Raw genomic sequence first — 17,187 nt, 5'->3', positions numbered from 1 at the left:
AACCTGTTGACAAAATATGAGATATCTCAGTGTGAAAGTCTTCAAAACTAGACAACTTTACTTGGAGCTAGCCACAAGAGAATTAACAGGTGATGATATATACCGTTTATGATATCTACTAAACAAAAATCAATACTGATTGCGACTGCTATGTGTGTGGAACCAAGCAGAAAGCAGAGAATTTCGCACAGTCGTTTTAAACGTAGTCACTGCCCCGCTGACAAACAGAAATAATGTGAAATGAAAGCAGCTGTCAAAAGGTCAACGAGAGATTCTTTTAACGAATTTGAAAGCAATATTTTATCTGCACATTCTAAAACTAACCCTAAAAAATTTTGGTCGTACGTAAAATCTACAAACACTACAAATAATTGAATACCTCCTCTTGCTGACAGTACAGGTAATGTAACGGATGATGATAAACATAAGGCCGAAATTCTAAACCTAGCTTTCAAAAACTCGTTTACGGTAGAGGACTGCAGCGCCATTCCCCTTTTCAACTATCGAACAAACGCAAGGATGGCTGACAAAGTGGTTAGTGTATGTGGGATTGTAAAATAGTTAAGATCCTTAGACGCCAGGAAGGCATCTGGCCCAGACGGTATCCCTGTAAAATGATATGTTAACTGTGCTACAAATATAGCACCATTCTTATCTATCAGAGATCATTGGAACAGCGGAAAGATCCACGGGACTGAAAGAAGGCCCAGGTCATAGCAATCTATAACGAGCGTAGAAAATCGGATGCACATAATTACCGGCCAATTTCACTGACGTCGATTTGTTGTAGAATCATGGAACATATTTTGTGTTCAGACATAATGACCTTTCTAGACTCTGAGAAGCTCATCTGCAGAAACCAGCACGGTTTTAGGAAACAGCGGTCATGCTGTAGATACCAGCTCCCAGGTTGATGCCACATTACTCGACTTTCGAAAGGCGTTCGACTCAGTTCCGCACTGTCGCTTGCTCCAAAAAGTCCGCGCTTACGGTCTGTCCGATGACATATGCGGTTGGATAGAAAGTTTTCTAACAGAGCCTAACTTCAGGTGTGCCCCAGGACAGCGTAATAGGTCCGCTGCTTTTTACGATTTACGTAAACGATCTGGTTGATGTTATTGACATCGGCATTAGACTGTTTGCCCATGATGCTGTAGTCTACAGGAAAGTTGTATCACACGAAAGTTGTGAACAAATCAATGAGGATTTGCAGAAAATAAAAGCGTGGTGTAATGACTGGCAGTTATCTCTCAATATTAGTAAGTGTAACCCGATGCTTATAACAAGGCGAAAATTCCCATTAATGAACGAGTACAAAATAAATGCCCAGCCTTTGCAAGCGGTAACATTCGTCAAGTATCTGGGTGTGACTATTCGAAATGATCTCAAATGGAATGATCAGATTACACAAGTAACGGGCAAGGCGAACTCTAGATTGCGGTTTGTTGGTAGAAACCTGGAGCGATGCAGTCCTTCAACAAAGGGAATTGCTTACAATACGTTAGTTCGTCCAGTGTTGTTCGTCTGTATGGGACCCTTACCTGTTGGGTCTGATTCAAGAGATTGAGAAGGTCCAAAGAAGAGCGGCAAGATTCGTGACTGGTATATTTAGCCATCGCGAGAGCCTTACAAATCTCATTGAAAGTTTGTAGTGGGACACACTAGCAGATAGACGACGCGCTAAACGGAAGGAGCTACTCACTAAATTCCGAAATCCTATCTTCACCGAGGACGTAGAGCATATATTGTTACCACCAACTTTCAAATCGCGCAATGATCACCATGCAAAGATAAGGGAAATTAGAGCTCGTTACTGAGGCGTTCAGACAGTCGTTTTTCCCTCGCGCGATCCGCGAGTGGAACAGAGGGGGGGGGGGGGGGAATACGACTTTGCCCTCCGCCACACACCGCTTGGTGGCTAGCGGAGTATGTATGTAGATGTAGATGTAGAACTGTATGTTGTGAACTGGGGAGGGAAAGTTGTTTTCTTATCGGAATGCCATGGAGTCATGGCCGAACCGTGTTCACCGTCCAACGCAGTTTGGATCCTGGTCACAAAAGAGCTGAGGAGCAGGAGCAGCTGCGGAGCACTTTGTTATGATAACAAAGACGGCGCCGGTGCAGCTCCAGGACACGTCTGGCACGCGCGCCTGTCACGCCTGCAGCAGCGACGCAGCTGCTCCGGTGATACGGCCCCTGCTCACCACGGCGGAAGGACACTTTTATGAGCTGCGCAGCGCCGCACGGTGTTCAGTGTGCACTAACTTACAATACGCGCAGCTTCTGGGTTCTGGCTATGTCAGGTGAGACACTGATGCATGTACTTCTCTCATCGGTAGTTCACTACCAAACTGTTATACACAGACGAAGTTTCGTAGGTCAGTGGTCGGAACACTCATTAATCAAAAGAGCCTCATTCCAACAGCACGAAGATCGAAACTTTTTTGAGAGCAAAACTTTTTAAACTTCAACTGTGCAGATAGGTGCGACATTATTTCCTTAATTATGGTATCCCTAAGCTGGCGCCGGCCGGGGTGGCCGAGCGGCTCTAGGCGCTACAGTCTGGAACCGCGCGACCGCTACGGTCGCAGATTCGAACCCTGCCTCGGTCATGGATGTGTGTGATGTCCTTAGTTAGGTTTAAGTAGTTCTAAGTTCTAGCGGACTGATAACCTGAGAAGTTAAGTCCCATAGTGCTCAGAGCCATTTGAACCAAAGCTGGCCTATGCCAACGTCCTTGCCGCGGTGGTAACATCTGTCCCCGTCAGATCACGAAAGTTAAGCGCTGTTGGCTAACACTTGGATGGTTGACCATCTGGTTCTCCTGAGCGTTGTAGGCGAGCGGGGTTCACTCAGCCCCTGTGAGGCCAATTGGGGAGCTACTTGATTGAGAAGTAGCGTCTCCAGTCACAAAAACTGACAACCGCTAGAAAAATGGTGTGCTGACCACTTGCTCCTTCATATCCGCCTGCATCCAGTAACGGTCGGTACCGTTGGGCCGTTCAAGGCCTATTCGAACCGAGTGAGTTAATTATAAGCTGGCCTTCGCTAAAAAGGTCCTCAATCTATATGAATTGTTTCGTCTACCTCCTTTCGTTCATCATGTCTGTACGTCCAAACCACCTCAATGTACCTTTCTCGATACTCGCACGACTATGTCTTCTTTCGCTCCACAGTGCTTTCTAAAATTAATGTAATAGACTTTATTTAAGTTTTAAGTCTTAGTTAAACTTCAGGTACGTCGAATAAAACGTGATGTAATTCTTAACTACACTGTTTATTGATAAAATTTATTTGTAATTTCTGTCAACTTTCATGTCTTACTTGAAACTTAGGTGCACTGAATGAAACATTATGTAACACATTACGATATACTTTATTGATAACATTATATTTCCAGTTATCCATAAAAACAAATCATGACAATTACTACCAAAAGGTAATATGAACAATGCCCTTGCATGTCCTTGGAAAGTTAGGATAAGTCGAGTTTATACGTTGTTTTTAATTTTATGCACAGTTCCAGGTTCTCAGCAATAAGACGACTTCCCCATTTACTCTTTATAAGGTTTATGGTTCAAAATCACTGGTCGCATGGATATGTACACCCGAAAAAGGAAAGAAAATATGTAAACCCGAATAAAGAAAGAAAATATGTAGACCCCGAATAAGGACAGAACAGCAAACGCTATCTTCCCTTCAAAGCACTCGCCTAAGGATAACGACACAGCAATTAAGCATGTAAAAATAGAAATAAGAAAACCACCTATACTTAGAACTGATTTTATTTTTTGTTTATATTTATTTATATTTGTTTATATTTGTTTTTCTCTATCATCTTCTGCTTAACTTATTTCCGACTCAGACTTATTATTAAATCGATTTTCCAAATGCTGTCTTGTTAGTCATCTTCTTCTTTCGCCAGATCGCACACTTTACGAGAAACTGTTCCATAACCTACAACGGAGTAGATACTCCTTCAATTGCTTTATTTTATGTCTTCGGAGCATTGTTCCCCCCTCCCCAAGCCGCCTTTACTTTCGGGGATATTATCATAAGCAGCAGAAGCGGTGCGGGTGGCTGCGATTGCACGTGGCGTGAGTGACCTACACCCCCCGCGTAACGCCACTTCTTCAAAAGAAACTCCCGCTGGTCGAAATCAAGTTGTGTCCATGGGCCACGCGAAGTTTCTTTCATTCGCACTGTCCGCAAGGACCCGCACGTATATTTTGTCTCAAGGGGCCAAGAGCGGTTTCCCGACCAATGTCCTAGATGTAGGTCATACTCCCAAAAGTTTGTCAAATTCCTTTGTGTATCAGTGTTCATTTCTTTCATAACCATTTGTGCTGTGTAGGACATAAATACGTGTCCGACTCATCGAAGTTACTGAGAAGTTTGCTCTACAAGGAATATAATACAAGGAAGCTCTAATTATCCGTCTTTACAACCGTTCTACCCGTTCCCGAATGTTTGAAACTTGTAAATAAGCTAGCTGCACGACATCTGAACGAGTACTAATGAATACAAAATTGTCTTTCGGCAACACTTGATGAGGTGTTGCCTGTTTGCTTTTGTCATAGGATCTTTGGCCGACGTTTGTTTAACGATTTTTTGACTTTCTGCGTGGGTGGCTAGCATTGTCTGAGATTCCACTCTCCATTGTTGGGAGTCTGCAGACGAAACGTCAGAAGAACTGGTAAATAAACGTCGTCCGAAGGCCCCGAGACAAGAACCAACAGGCAGTCATCAACTATGTCATTGTTGAGCACCGAAAGTACTCTGTTCGGGTAAGAAAGCAGCCAAAAGTTTTTGTAAGCATCTGCGCACATTCGGTAAAATGCGCTGAGTTAGATCCACATCGAATGCAAACCATTGGCTTCTTATTTGGAGAATAAAATACCCTGGACGGAGCCGGCCATGGTGGCCGAGCGGTTCTAGGCGCTACAGTCTGAAACTGCGCGACCGCTACGGTCGCAGGTTCGAGTCCTGCCTCGGTCATTGATGTGTGTGATGTCCTTAGATTAGTTAGATTTAAGTAGTTCTAAGTTCTAGGGGACTAATGACCTCAGATGTTAAGTCCCATAGTGCTCAGAGCCATTTGAACCAACCCTGGACGGGTAGTTGGGCTGCTACTTTCAACACACTTTTCGAATATGATAGCTTTGCAGCTGTGAATCCAATAAATGTGTATGAAGTTTCATTTCAAATTATGAAATCTGGTTAATGTAATGTTAAATTCTTATAATAAAATAGTAAAATTAGGAGACATATAAAATGTTTCTCTAAACCATGTTTTTATTCCGATCTAAACCTTGTGTACGCATGTGTTACTCATAATTGGACAATGTGAGGTATGTTTTGTAACATTCAGGCATATAAAGAGCTACATCACAATTTGGGGCAACATCAGAACGTTTCTCTGCGGCACGTTTTACCCTTCTCGTTGTTATTCACATCGGAACACGCTTTGCAGAAAATTGTTGTGTGCGGTTTTCATGATACTTTTTACTACCAGAAGCGTTTCATGAGTATTCATTTAGGCGATACAATATTTCAGACGTCCACTACATTACTGTATTATTTATTACTTATTTGAGCATTCAGCTACGCAGAAATCTGGATCAGAATCAGAATCCTCAACCCCTCTTCTGTAAGCGGGAAACGCCATTTTCCTCGTCGATGGCGTTAGAAACATCAACATAATCGAAATTCCCCATGTCAATCCTATGTAGAGTGCGAGCAGTGTGCCAACAAAGATACAGACCGTATACGAAAGCAGCATGGGACACAATACAGAACGCAAACATAGAAAGCGCTTTTGTGGAGTATAGATTGTTCACAATTCGAAAACTACGTCCCAGGACGATGTGGAGACCCTTCCTTGTGCAGTGTAAATGGCTACCGACGAAAGGCAGGCGGCGCAATGTTAGGTACGAAATTTTACGCGCAGCAGACCAAGTCTCGCGCGCCGTACGCCAGACTAACTACTGCTGTTCGAATCCCGCTCGGGCTTCGTCCGCAATGTATGTATAATCTCTCCCAGTGTGACTGATTAATGTTGTGCTTTCGGTACTTCAGCCGAGTTGTTGCTTCCACTTTATGCACAATATTTTGAAGACCGACACAGCAATCCTCTTCGCTTGTTGAGAGCTGTATTGTTACGCGTATTGTTGCTTGGACTTCTTCCAGACTGGTGTCAGGGCGCTGTTTGTTGCAGATTTCGAGTCCTGGCACCCGAAACGTCTTTGATGGACTTCTGTATTTCGACAGTTATTCTCACGTTCTCTCAACGTATTCAAGGTCTAGTGGACGAGATGGCCGGCGAGATTCTAATAAAGTGACATTCAGTGCGGAACCCCAAGACATGGCTGCGTGGGGTAGTCGGGTGGTCTTGGAAGCTTTGCGACGGTTCTCGCGGCTCCCCCGTCGGAGGTTCGAGTCCTCCGTGGGGCATGGGTGTGTGCGTTGCCCTTAGAGTAAGTTAAAGTTAGATTAAGTTGTGTGTAAGGCTAGGGACCGATGGCGTCAGCAGTTTGGTCCCGTGAGAACTTACCACAACTTTCCAGATTTTTCCCAAGGCATGTTTAAATTGAAACCTGTAGTCCGGTGTATTGGATTTTCCGACATATTTCTTTCGATAGACTTCTTAATTATTCAGTCACAGAAACTTGGTGTTTGCACCATCGTCGTATTTTATTTCACGTTAGACTGAGGCAGTGCTTCGCCAAAGTTGATTTTTAATTTTATTCGGATGTATCGTTCATGGCTCTGAGCACTATGGGACTCAACTGCTGTGGTCATCAGTCCCCTAGAACTTAGAACTGCTTAAACCTAACTAACCTAAGGACATCACACACATCCATGCCCGAGGCAGGATTCGAACCTGCGACCGTAGCAGTCGCACGGTTCCGGACTGCGCGCCTAGAACCGCGAGACCACCGCGGCCGGCTGTATCGTTCATGTTCCTTCCTCTTGTTCTTGGCTGTTCTAATAGTCTGCCTCCATATACATCATTCCTCACTCGCGTGGAATGCCACACATACCCTTTTTTTTTTTTGAAGGCCTGACTCTTCTAATATTATGAAAAAGGCTTCATGTCTTCATTGATGAGAGAGATGAACACTATTTGCCATGTTTCCGTAAGAGCCCATCGATCTTCCGGCCATCACAAAGCAAATAAACGATTCTTAGTTTCTCGTTTTCTCAATGCGTCTAAAACTCTTCCACAGGCGTTGTTGATTTTGAATGCAACTAAAGCCGACTTCTCAGTAAGCTGAACTTCCTAGCAAGATGACGAGATGAACAAGCTGTATCAACGTTAGCCAAAATCAAACATCACATAAATACACAGGCGGTCTATAGCATTATGCGCCGTACAAGCCTGGCATTAATGCGACAGAGAAATCGAGGCACCTGACGAATGCTAGACGTCACTCCAAAAGAACTTCATGCCGGTCTTGACATGTCGGCTGCTCTCCGGAGATTCTTGAGAGTGGGTTGAGAATATGACATGTTCACTAGAGGAATCCATACTGTTGAAAATGTCTGCACGCTGGAAAGTAGAATTTTTCAGCATGACAATGCCATGTAACGCAAGGCAAGTTACACAATTGAGCTTTTGGTCCAATTACCATATCATTGGCCGTATCCGCCTCATTTATCTCCTGACCACTTCGTTTTACACTATTATATCAAACAGAAAACGCAAGTAAAAGTCCCCATGTTTGTTTCGAACGCATGCAAAAGTGTATAAATTATAAAGGTGAATATTTTTTTGAGAAACAGTAATACTATTTATAGGAAAAAATACTGACACCTGTTTTAAAAACTTTCGTGTTGCTACAACGTATTTAAACAATATTGAAGGATCCAGACGTTTATCGCCAGTAGTACAATAATATACTCTTATTTTCTTTTCAGTTTTGTAGAAATTATGTCATCATTGTGAAATATGAGTTTAGTGGCGTAGGAATCGCTGCGCGTGATGCGGAGTAAGGGGTGCTGTATTTGTTTTTATTTTCAGTAGCCCGGCCACGACGGTGCGCCTGCTTGTCCGCCATGTGGACCTGTGTGGTGGTCCTCGCTTTATGCTCAGCTGCTCTTGGCAGAATTGACGGCAATGAGAACGGAGGTCGGCTCTGCACAGGCCCTGGATGTGTTGACGGGGTCGACCCCCCATACCAGGTCTACAATTATTTATTTATGAATTTATTTAATTTTTTATTTTAGTTTATTTTTTGCTATCTTCGCGCTCCTGGTCCTTATTACTACAGAAGATAAACACCAGCGTTACTCACACATCTGGGGGAGAGCCAGGGAACCGAAGCCGATGGAAAATAAGGACTGGGAGAATGGTATGAGGTGGGAGAGACGGGTAGAGCTCTGTGATAGGTTTCAAGTATCTGTAGCAAGTACTATCTTCAAAAGCCACAAAGGAGAAGGTATACTTTCCATACACCGAAAGACGCGGTCTACTGGGCCTGCTTCAAGATCAGATGAAGAACTGAAAATGATAAATCACACTGCATATACCACACCGATTTGCATACGTATACCGCAATCCAGTCGATAACCTAATAATGATAACAGTATTCTGGAATTCACAAGAATGGAAAGAAAGGAGTCCATTACAATCCAGTCTAGCCACTGTCAAGAATGATCATGATGATGATGATGATGAAATGATGAGGACAACACAAACACCGAGTCCCCGGGCAAAGAAAATCCCCAACCCGGCCAGGAATGGAACCCAGGACCCCGAGATCCAGAGGCAGCATCGCTAGCCACTAGACCACGAGCTGCGGACCTGTCGCTCAGAATTGACACGAAGAGGCCTCAGCGGATGGCATAAAGTGTCTTAATGACACCATTTCCCATGAGACAAAAATGACAGTTCACTGTGCGATGAACAACAGGACCAAATTCTTGACAACATTTGACACTGCTGCCATCGCCAGGGCGTTTCAATTCTAAGGACATCCTGAGGCTGCAACCCCATTGATCTCTTTGGAGTGTAGTGCGACTGCAATTTTTGCTCTAGTAGACACGGTGGAACGACTTAGGAACGTTCAAAACCAATCGATCACATCCGAACGGGATCCGAAGTAGTAAACGGTGTTTATGCTTGTTCAGCCCGATTCGACATGAACATGCGCATGGATAAAAGGGCAAACGGTCCCTCTAAGACCCTTCCAGTTCGCCAACGCTCTCGATGCCACCCATCCACGTTTGTTGAGCACGTTAAAAATGTACCAGCCAGAGGCTTCCAACACAAACTCAGTCTCACAGCTACTCTAGCACCTGAGGAGCCACGAGGCTGGATGTGTGTCGAAGTTACTGACAGGTACATATTTCTTCGCGTGTGTCGACACGTTGCTCTTTGAACTGTCGCCATGCCCGAGGGTAACGTCGCAGGGCGCCACACATTTCCATCATTACAGAGGAAGGTTGCAGGTATCTTTGAACCAAATTTCAAACATATGCGTGGCAATAGGAGACAATTATTGGGTTTCGAAAAAAATATCTTCGAAATAGCAATTCTTTAATTTTGTTGTGAATGTGTGAAAACGACTATCCTTAAAATAATCGAGCAAACTTTCTCGACAAAATCACATGTAGACAGTATTAATAAACTGAATATTACACAGCCCCTTAAAATAACAGTTTTCTGTTAATGCAATAACCGCAAACAATAGTGCGATCCACGAACGATGGCGGTTTGAACATTTCGAGGCAGGGATGGGGATTGCATTGTCGACGATTCCAGCCGACGGTTGCGGTACGCACACGCGCGTGCTTTCCTCTTGAAGGAAGGTTATATACTGCAAAATTAAGTCTCTCCCTTACTCATGCAGAATTTGTCACTTACCACCACAATCAGCGATGACAACTCGCAACGAATGGAATCGGAATTCACTAAACAACTCGATACGATCGCGTTTAATGCTCGCATTTATCTACGCCAACTACAGTCACCCCACAAGTGCACCTCTGTCCCAGTCCATTTCATCAAGAGCAACCAACAGTTTGCATTTAATCACCCACAATGTTCTCCCATATGCCAGCTCCCTACAACCAAAGGAAAACACACCAGATCATTATTTGTTTTTAACAATTATAATTTTTAATATTAGAAATTTAATGTGAAGAAAGATAGATTGTATTTGTCTGTGGTTTTAAATAGTTTATATGTGAGTTTTTTTAATGTCTAGAAATTTACAATATAATAGAAATCATCATCTATTATATAAAACAGAAATATTCTATGTTGCCAAAGAGAAGACACAAGTTAACTGTGATTTCTTAAAACTTTATTACAGATAAGATGTTCTGATAAATTTCACAGTAGATGCGTTTTAAATAAAATTTTAGTAATCATCGTTTCCCATGAATCATAATTCTTGAGGCACTCACTCAGTTACCCAGTTAATAAGAGAGTTACGCTCGTGATTCCTCGGATTAGATGTGTTTATTGAGCCAGTGGCCGTTCCCGAAGTACGTATTACTGTGGCTTCACAGTGTTGCAGTTTTATGTTTGCAGGAACAGCTGGTACTGGCGGAAGCCGTCTTGTTGGTGTTGTTTTGTGAGGAGCAAGTGGCTACTGGGAATAGCGACCACCTCATAGCAAAAAGAATAATGTGTAGTCAGTGGAATAAATAGTATTGTCTTGACACAACTCAAGCACTGACGAAAATTTGGTTTGTTCAGCCCCTTAAACCATCGGTCTTAGAAGTCATGTAACAGAAATTTTTTTGTTTACAGGATGAAGTGACCAGGATACGCCGTACTATCGATGACAACGAAATATCTCAGGACACCGACGCGTTCCACTGGAAACTTGGTGACATCGGCATCGTATCTGACAAACTGAGCTTTTATAAGGATAGCGAAGGCGACTACAAGGCAGTTGAAGATGTGAAATTTGAATCTGATAACGCGGATGGCGCTCTTGAGAGTACACACACTATTGATTTGCAGCCTCAGGACTCTAAGAGTGTTGGTAACAAACAGAAAATCGTTTACAGTTACCCGTATGTCGTCTTTCGGAGAATCGGTGATGGGAGGAAGGTGGTGGGTAACGAAGATGCGATTTACAAGGACGGCACCTCGTACGTTGTATTTGGAAATTCTGACGAACACACTGAACATCATGGCGGATGGGAGTCCGAAAATGTTCACTCACATTCAGCCAGTGACAAAACTGGGAGCGGAGAAATGTTCCACGATATTCTGAATGACTTCTTGAAAACCATAACATCCATAAATCTCACTCCACATGAAGAGTCAACACCAACCATAACATCCATAAATCTTACTCCACATGAAGAGTCAACACCAGACAAACGAAACGAAATGTCGAATGCCGTGAAGGTAGCACTTGAAATAATAAAGGAGCTGTTTACCAACCCCAATGAGATGCAGAAAAACGTCGGCAGTGTTCCCAGGGAGTCTATAAATTCAGGAACCTTTCTTAACGGAATGTATCGTGGCTACACAAGCCCATTTGGCGGGTACTGGGGCCCATGGGGATGGCAGAGTGCGTCTGAGCCATCAGGTGACGTCTCGATCATTGACAGGCTGCTGGCAAGTATGATATCCGGTATGCTGGAAGATGCGATGCCCTGGAAACCCTCAAGAACCAGCAGCATGTCTTCGTGGTGTCCTTTTACGGAAATACGGCGCCTACCAGAAGCTCAACCCTCTGAAGGACTCGTACCCCCAGAGCTTATGTGGCTGATCGCTATGACGGAATCACTGCCATTGGAAACACAAACACAGCGATGATGAAGCATAATTGTAAACAAGTAACATAATTGCCTCTCAACACAATAAGTGTATGACACTGCATGTAAAAGAAAGTGCCCGAAACAGATCATGTGGGACGATTCCAGTTCGTGACTTTTTTTATTGTACACCTTTACTACAAATTACTGGAAATGACATTTGCCTTTTTTCATTCATACCTGTGTATACAATAAATAATTTGTCGAAATATAAAAGTTTTATTGTTCATTACTCCTGTTTTACAATATAACCCTAATGAGAACTTTAGTGTGATTTGCTTAATTATGTAAGCCTGGTAAAGACAGTGCCATAATATATCCGTAGAATTTCGGACATTGCTCCTAAGGTGAAATACGACACTGGATAGTACTTAACGCACTCATTCACTAGATACAGATTGACTACAAATCAGTGGACTATTTCGCAATACTTTTTTTTATCAAAATTAGATACTAATACGTCGTGAGAGAATCGTTCCGTCATACAACTGCAAGAAAATGCATGTTTCTTTTTACCAGACGCGTTTTCCTTTATTGAGGTATAGCATTAGCAGTGGTCTGTGCTTAAAGATATTTACAACTTGATTTGTTTTTAACATCAAAAACAGTTCGTTAAGAGTATGTCAGTTTTTACTCACGGTGATTTCTGCTTGGTTTCTCGCCTACATCCAGAAATGCCGTGTGCTAGCACATCTTTGCTGTTTTTCCTCATTGTATACTGATAACTGTAGTCTAATTTTTCGTTGTTCTGCAGAATTATGCATTTGCTGCGTTTTACATGACATACTTTTTCTCACACCACAGTTTACTGTTTTTTATTTTGCTTTATCTCAACAAAGCGTAAAGCGTCTAGTGAAAAAAAAAAACATACATTTTCTTTTAGTTGTAACGTCGGAACGAAAATACGTTCAGGAATTGTAAAGCAACTACGGGCAATGCGTCCACAGAAATGAAGAATTAATACGTCGTCTTACAAGGAAACACTAAAGCTTTTATACCGACCTGTAAACACAGTGCGTAATAATACGAATCTTGATAAGATTCCAATGTACTGCGAGGATTGGAAACTTGCTTCGGTTATTCACAAATGTAAAAATGCGTACTTCATAAACGATGAAACATCGTGTCCTATGACTGCAAAGCAATAAGTCACAACTGTAATCGGACGACCAGGTTAGACTAAATAGTTATTTTACAGCCTTGTAAGCGAGTGGGAAAACACTAGTTCATTTTGTTCAAGCATTTTATAAAAAAATTAGATACAGAAAATAGCTTCGTATATACAGGTTTTTCTATATCTGATAGTATTCACAAATTTTATTGTCTTCTGTCATGATTTGTCTTTATGATATTTCATTAATTAAAGTTGCCTACATTGTAATAATCAACACTGCACTGTTGAAAACAGTTCTTTTTTTCATCTATTCCTCATTGAACTTGTATAGCCGAGCTGAATTTGTACATGGACAAGGATGATCCAGCAAGAACAGTACTTGGTAAATGGGAATTGCACAATTATATGTTGATGATGGCCATTTGAAAGAATATGCTGGACCATGAGGTGTCATAAAGAAGACGGATACATCTTGCAGCTCATGAGAGGTATTAATAATTTGTCCCACCCACCACTGATTGTCACACACACAAGAAATAAAGCTGTTACCAACAAAGCCTTCTGAAGTATACTGAGGTCTCTGCGTTTGAAACAGAGTAACAGACTGTATTTCGTGGAGAATTGCTCTTGCAATGTATGTGTCGCTTTGGGATGCGACCCAGCAGTGACTTGACTGAATTCCTATCACTGGTTTCATAGCAAATCACTCTTGTCTCTTTTTAAATGGAATTCCCGTAATTTACTTTCATTTAGCAGTAAAAGTTTTTGTTTTGTAATAATTTTGATATGGTTTGTACGAATCCAATAGCATCATTATAGCATTAACAGCTTCACACCGGAGATTAAATCTTGCTGCAAGATGTTTACAGAGGCCACCTACCCCATCACATGCACTTTTTCAATGACATGTTGCGGAAAATATCCAATTTTTTGTCTCAATTTCTGTACAGTGTTTTCAAAGTTCATAAAGCTGAAAGCAGTTTTTAAATGAGTTGCTGCACCATCACACATACGAACATTTAGGAAATGTATGGCCTCCAGATGCTGCGTCATCAATTATCACGCTGGCAGTGCAGCGTGCATATGCAATGTCATGAATGAGATCATCACTGACGGTAGCAAAACCGTGTAATGGTCCAAGGAATTGAGCAACACATGTAAATATTGTCACATGTGATGTGTACCAGTGGTAACTTTGGTGCAAGAGACCAGTTCTCAGCAAAGTCGAAATGAAGAACTAATGCATCAGTATTCTGGGACGTCTCTGATTTTACCTCTGCTACGGCCTGGCTCAGAAACCTGCACGTATGATGATGAGCTACTCCTTTCATAACCCAATGCCAAACCTCTGTAACAAGCTTCCCTAGTTTCACCGTCTTCTTCGCCAACCCTCCTCCCTCCCACAATGTATAAGTTACCTCATTGTCTGTATTCTGAAGGTGTAATGCTTCCACGGTCGTCCCTTCAGCACCAGAACACACTCGTACAACCAAGATTTATCTTACGGCTTTTGACATATACATAAAAGAATCAGGTCCTCTCTGTGTATTTCTTCCCTGTGACACTAATGATGGTGAAAGAAATAAGTTTCAAATTACTGCAGTAAATACATATGCATACTTCTTACACTGGCTGACATTTTACCCATTTTGATCTTAAGGAGTAGAACTTTGTGAGACGAATTTTTAAATTCAGGTTCTCCGTTTTCATTAGGAGATATGCTTCTCTTACTGATCTTGCCCAGTATCATTTTACCTTCTTAATTTTTCACCGTTTTTCACTAACAGAAGTAATATCAGCCTGATTAGGACTTCGCCTGCTGCAGTCTTTGTCATCACTTACGTAATATTCTGGAGAAACATTATGCGTATCATGTTGCAATACAGTAGGAATCTGACTATGCCCAAACACCCTTCTCATTCTTTATTTTACGAGCTTCAGAAATTAAATAATGTGAGGAAGTGGGTATCTATTTCTGTATCTGCTCCTCGAGTAGCTATTTGGTATCAGTGTCAGTAATTGTACCTTCTCAAAATCGGTGGCTACCGAAATAGAATTGTTTAGATTTTGAAAACACACATAACATTGTGTGTTAATATCAATGCCTTCAGGTTCAGCACCAAGCGCATAGACATTATACACTTCACAAGTTCTTGAAGATGTTGTTTGTGTAAAACTTGTTGCAAGTTCTTCCAGTTTTCTTTGTACGTTCAGTTTTCTTCTTGTGCTTCTTATCATGCCTGGGGATTTAAGGGGTGATATATTATGGGCTACAACAGAAATGCTAACAGCCAATGCATCAAACGATTTCATGCCCAGGAATGTGAACACCTACACTGTCTTCTTCAGTTTCACATTCCAGTGACGGTGATCGTTGAGATGGGTTATCACTAAATTTCTTGTTAAAGCGGGTATACCAATTCCTGCATAATGGATCTAATGGTGACATAGTTACTTGAGGACCAACATACTTCTGCAGTACCTATGACAGTTATCCAGCAAGTGTTTCCACTTTTCTTAAACAGCACTTTCTTGTGTCCTTTTCCACAGTCCACACACCTCACCATTTCACTACTGTATTTCCTCACTGACACTGTATCTAACAAAAAGTTCAAGCCAAACACAGATGCCTATGCAAAATGATTCATTTGTAAGTTCTTATTCGTTTGTTACAAACAGAAGAGAGCTTGGAAGAGTGTTGCCAACATGCATATTAGAGACTAGAAACTGAATGATGCGAAACATGCAGAATGTTGAAAAATTCCGAACACTTTACACGGAAAAATGTTGCCCTTCGTTGCAGTAACTACTAACACATTAACCAAAGAATATATTGTGCAGTTTTCATAAGTTCTGTGATGGGGATTTTTTGAGTAAATAATTCGTGAAAATTCACAAAACTGATATTTTCAAATTTTTGGCAATAAATATTTACATAATATGTATACCTGGAGCAGAGAAGATATTGTTCATAAACAGATAGGTTGTATCTGGTAATATAATAAGAAAGGTTATCATTCTGTGACTTTACAAATTAGAAAAATATTTTTAAGTAGAAAAAAATTAAAATTTTTCTATTTTCTTCTCAAATTTGCAAGTTAAAAGAAAGTCCATAAGCGTGTGTGTGTGTGTGTGAGCTAAATTTTAACATATAAAAAGGGAGATTTAAAGCAAAACGTCTGCCAGGCCTTCAGTACATTTCGTTTATTAGTTATATTTTTTTGCTTCTCTACTGTTTTAAGAGTTATTTAAAAAATATACATTTTTCGAAGGATTTACAAAAACCAAAATAAAATGAAAATATTTTATTTCTAAACACGTATGATGTAGAGGTCTAACATTTTTTTTCCAGGGAAGTTCGTGATCATGGAATGACATGTCCCGTATGGTCTGAGATGAAATTATCCTTGTGCGAACCCATCCTAGAATGCTGCTTGAGTGTGTGGACCTGTACCACATAGGTCTAATAGGGGATATTCAATGCATACAAAGGAGAACAGTAGAAATCTTACAGGTTTGTTTGACCCATGAGAGAGTGTTGCGGAGATACTGAAGAAACTGAACTGGCAGGTGCTTGGAGATAGATACAACCTATCCCGAGAAACCTACTCACGAAATTTCAAAAACCATCTTACCTGATTACTCTACGAATATACTACAATCCTCTACATCGCTCCTGAAAGGAATGGCGCGGACAAAATTATACTAATTATAGCGTGCATAGAGGCATTAATATACAGCCTGTTCAAAATTGCTTTAGGATTGACAGCTACGATGGAAGTAGTAGGGAGAAAGCCCATAGGGAGACACGGACAGCATTTCGCCAATCCCACGATACGCGTAGCCGCAGCAACCACCTGAAGTTGCCAAACGTTCACCACACCGTAACAGCACTTCCCGCTCACACTGTGGCCGACTTTCAGGCAGCTTGCTGTGCTGTACAATTGTTGCACCCTGTGATTTTGTTTGTTGTCATTTATATTGTTGCAGGTGTTATTATTTTTGTTGTGTGGTACTGAACAATGTCGGAAAGAAGTTATTCGAAAGTTATGAGTGGAAAAGTTCCATGTCATTCTCTTGGTCAGGATGTACGAGGTCAGTCGAGATAAATGGTTTGTGTGTTACGCGCGTACAATATTTCGAAAAACGTGCTGGAAGCCTGCTGCTCCCTGTTAACAGTGTAATCTTAGAAATTTTGCAGCTCTGAATATAAACGCAAACACTATTGTGAAGATTGGCAAAGAAATGTTCGTCAAATAAAAGGAAGCTGGAAAAACAACGGAGGTTAA

Source organism: Schistocerca piceifrons, chromosome 2 (assembly GCF_021461385.2).
Source record: "Schistocerca piceifrons isolate TAMUIC-IGC-003096 chromosome 2, iqSchPice1.1, whole genome shotgun sequence".
In the NCBI taxonomy this organism is placed as follows: Eukaryota; Metazoa; Arthropoda; class Insecta; order Orthoptera; family Acrididae; genus Schistocerca; species Schistocerca piceifrons.
Note: the sequence above shows the minus strand (reverse complement) of the source record.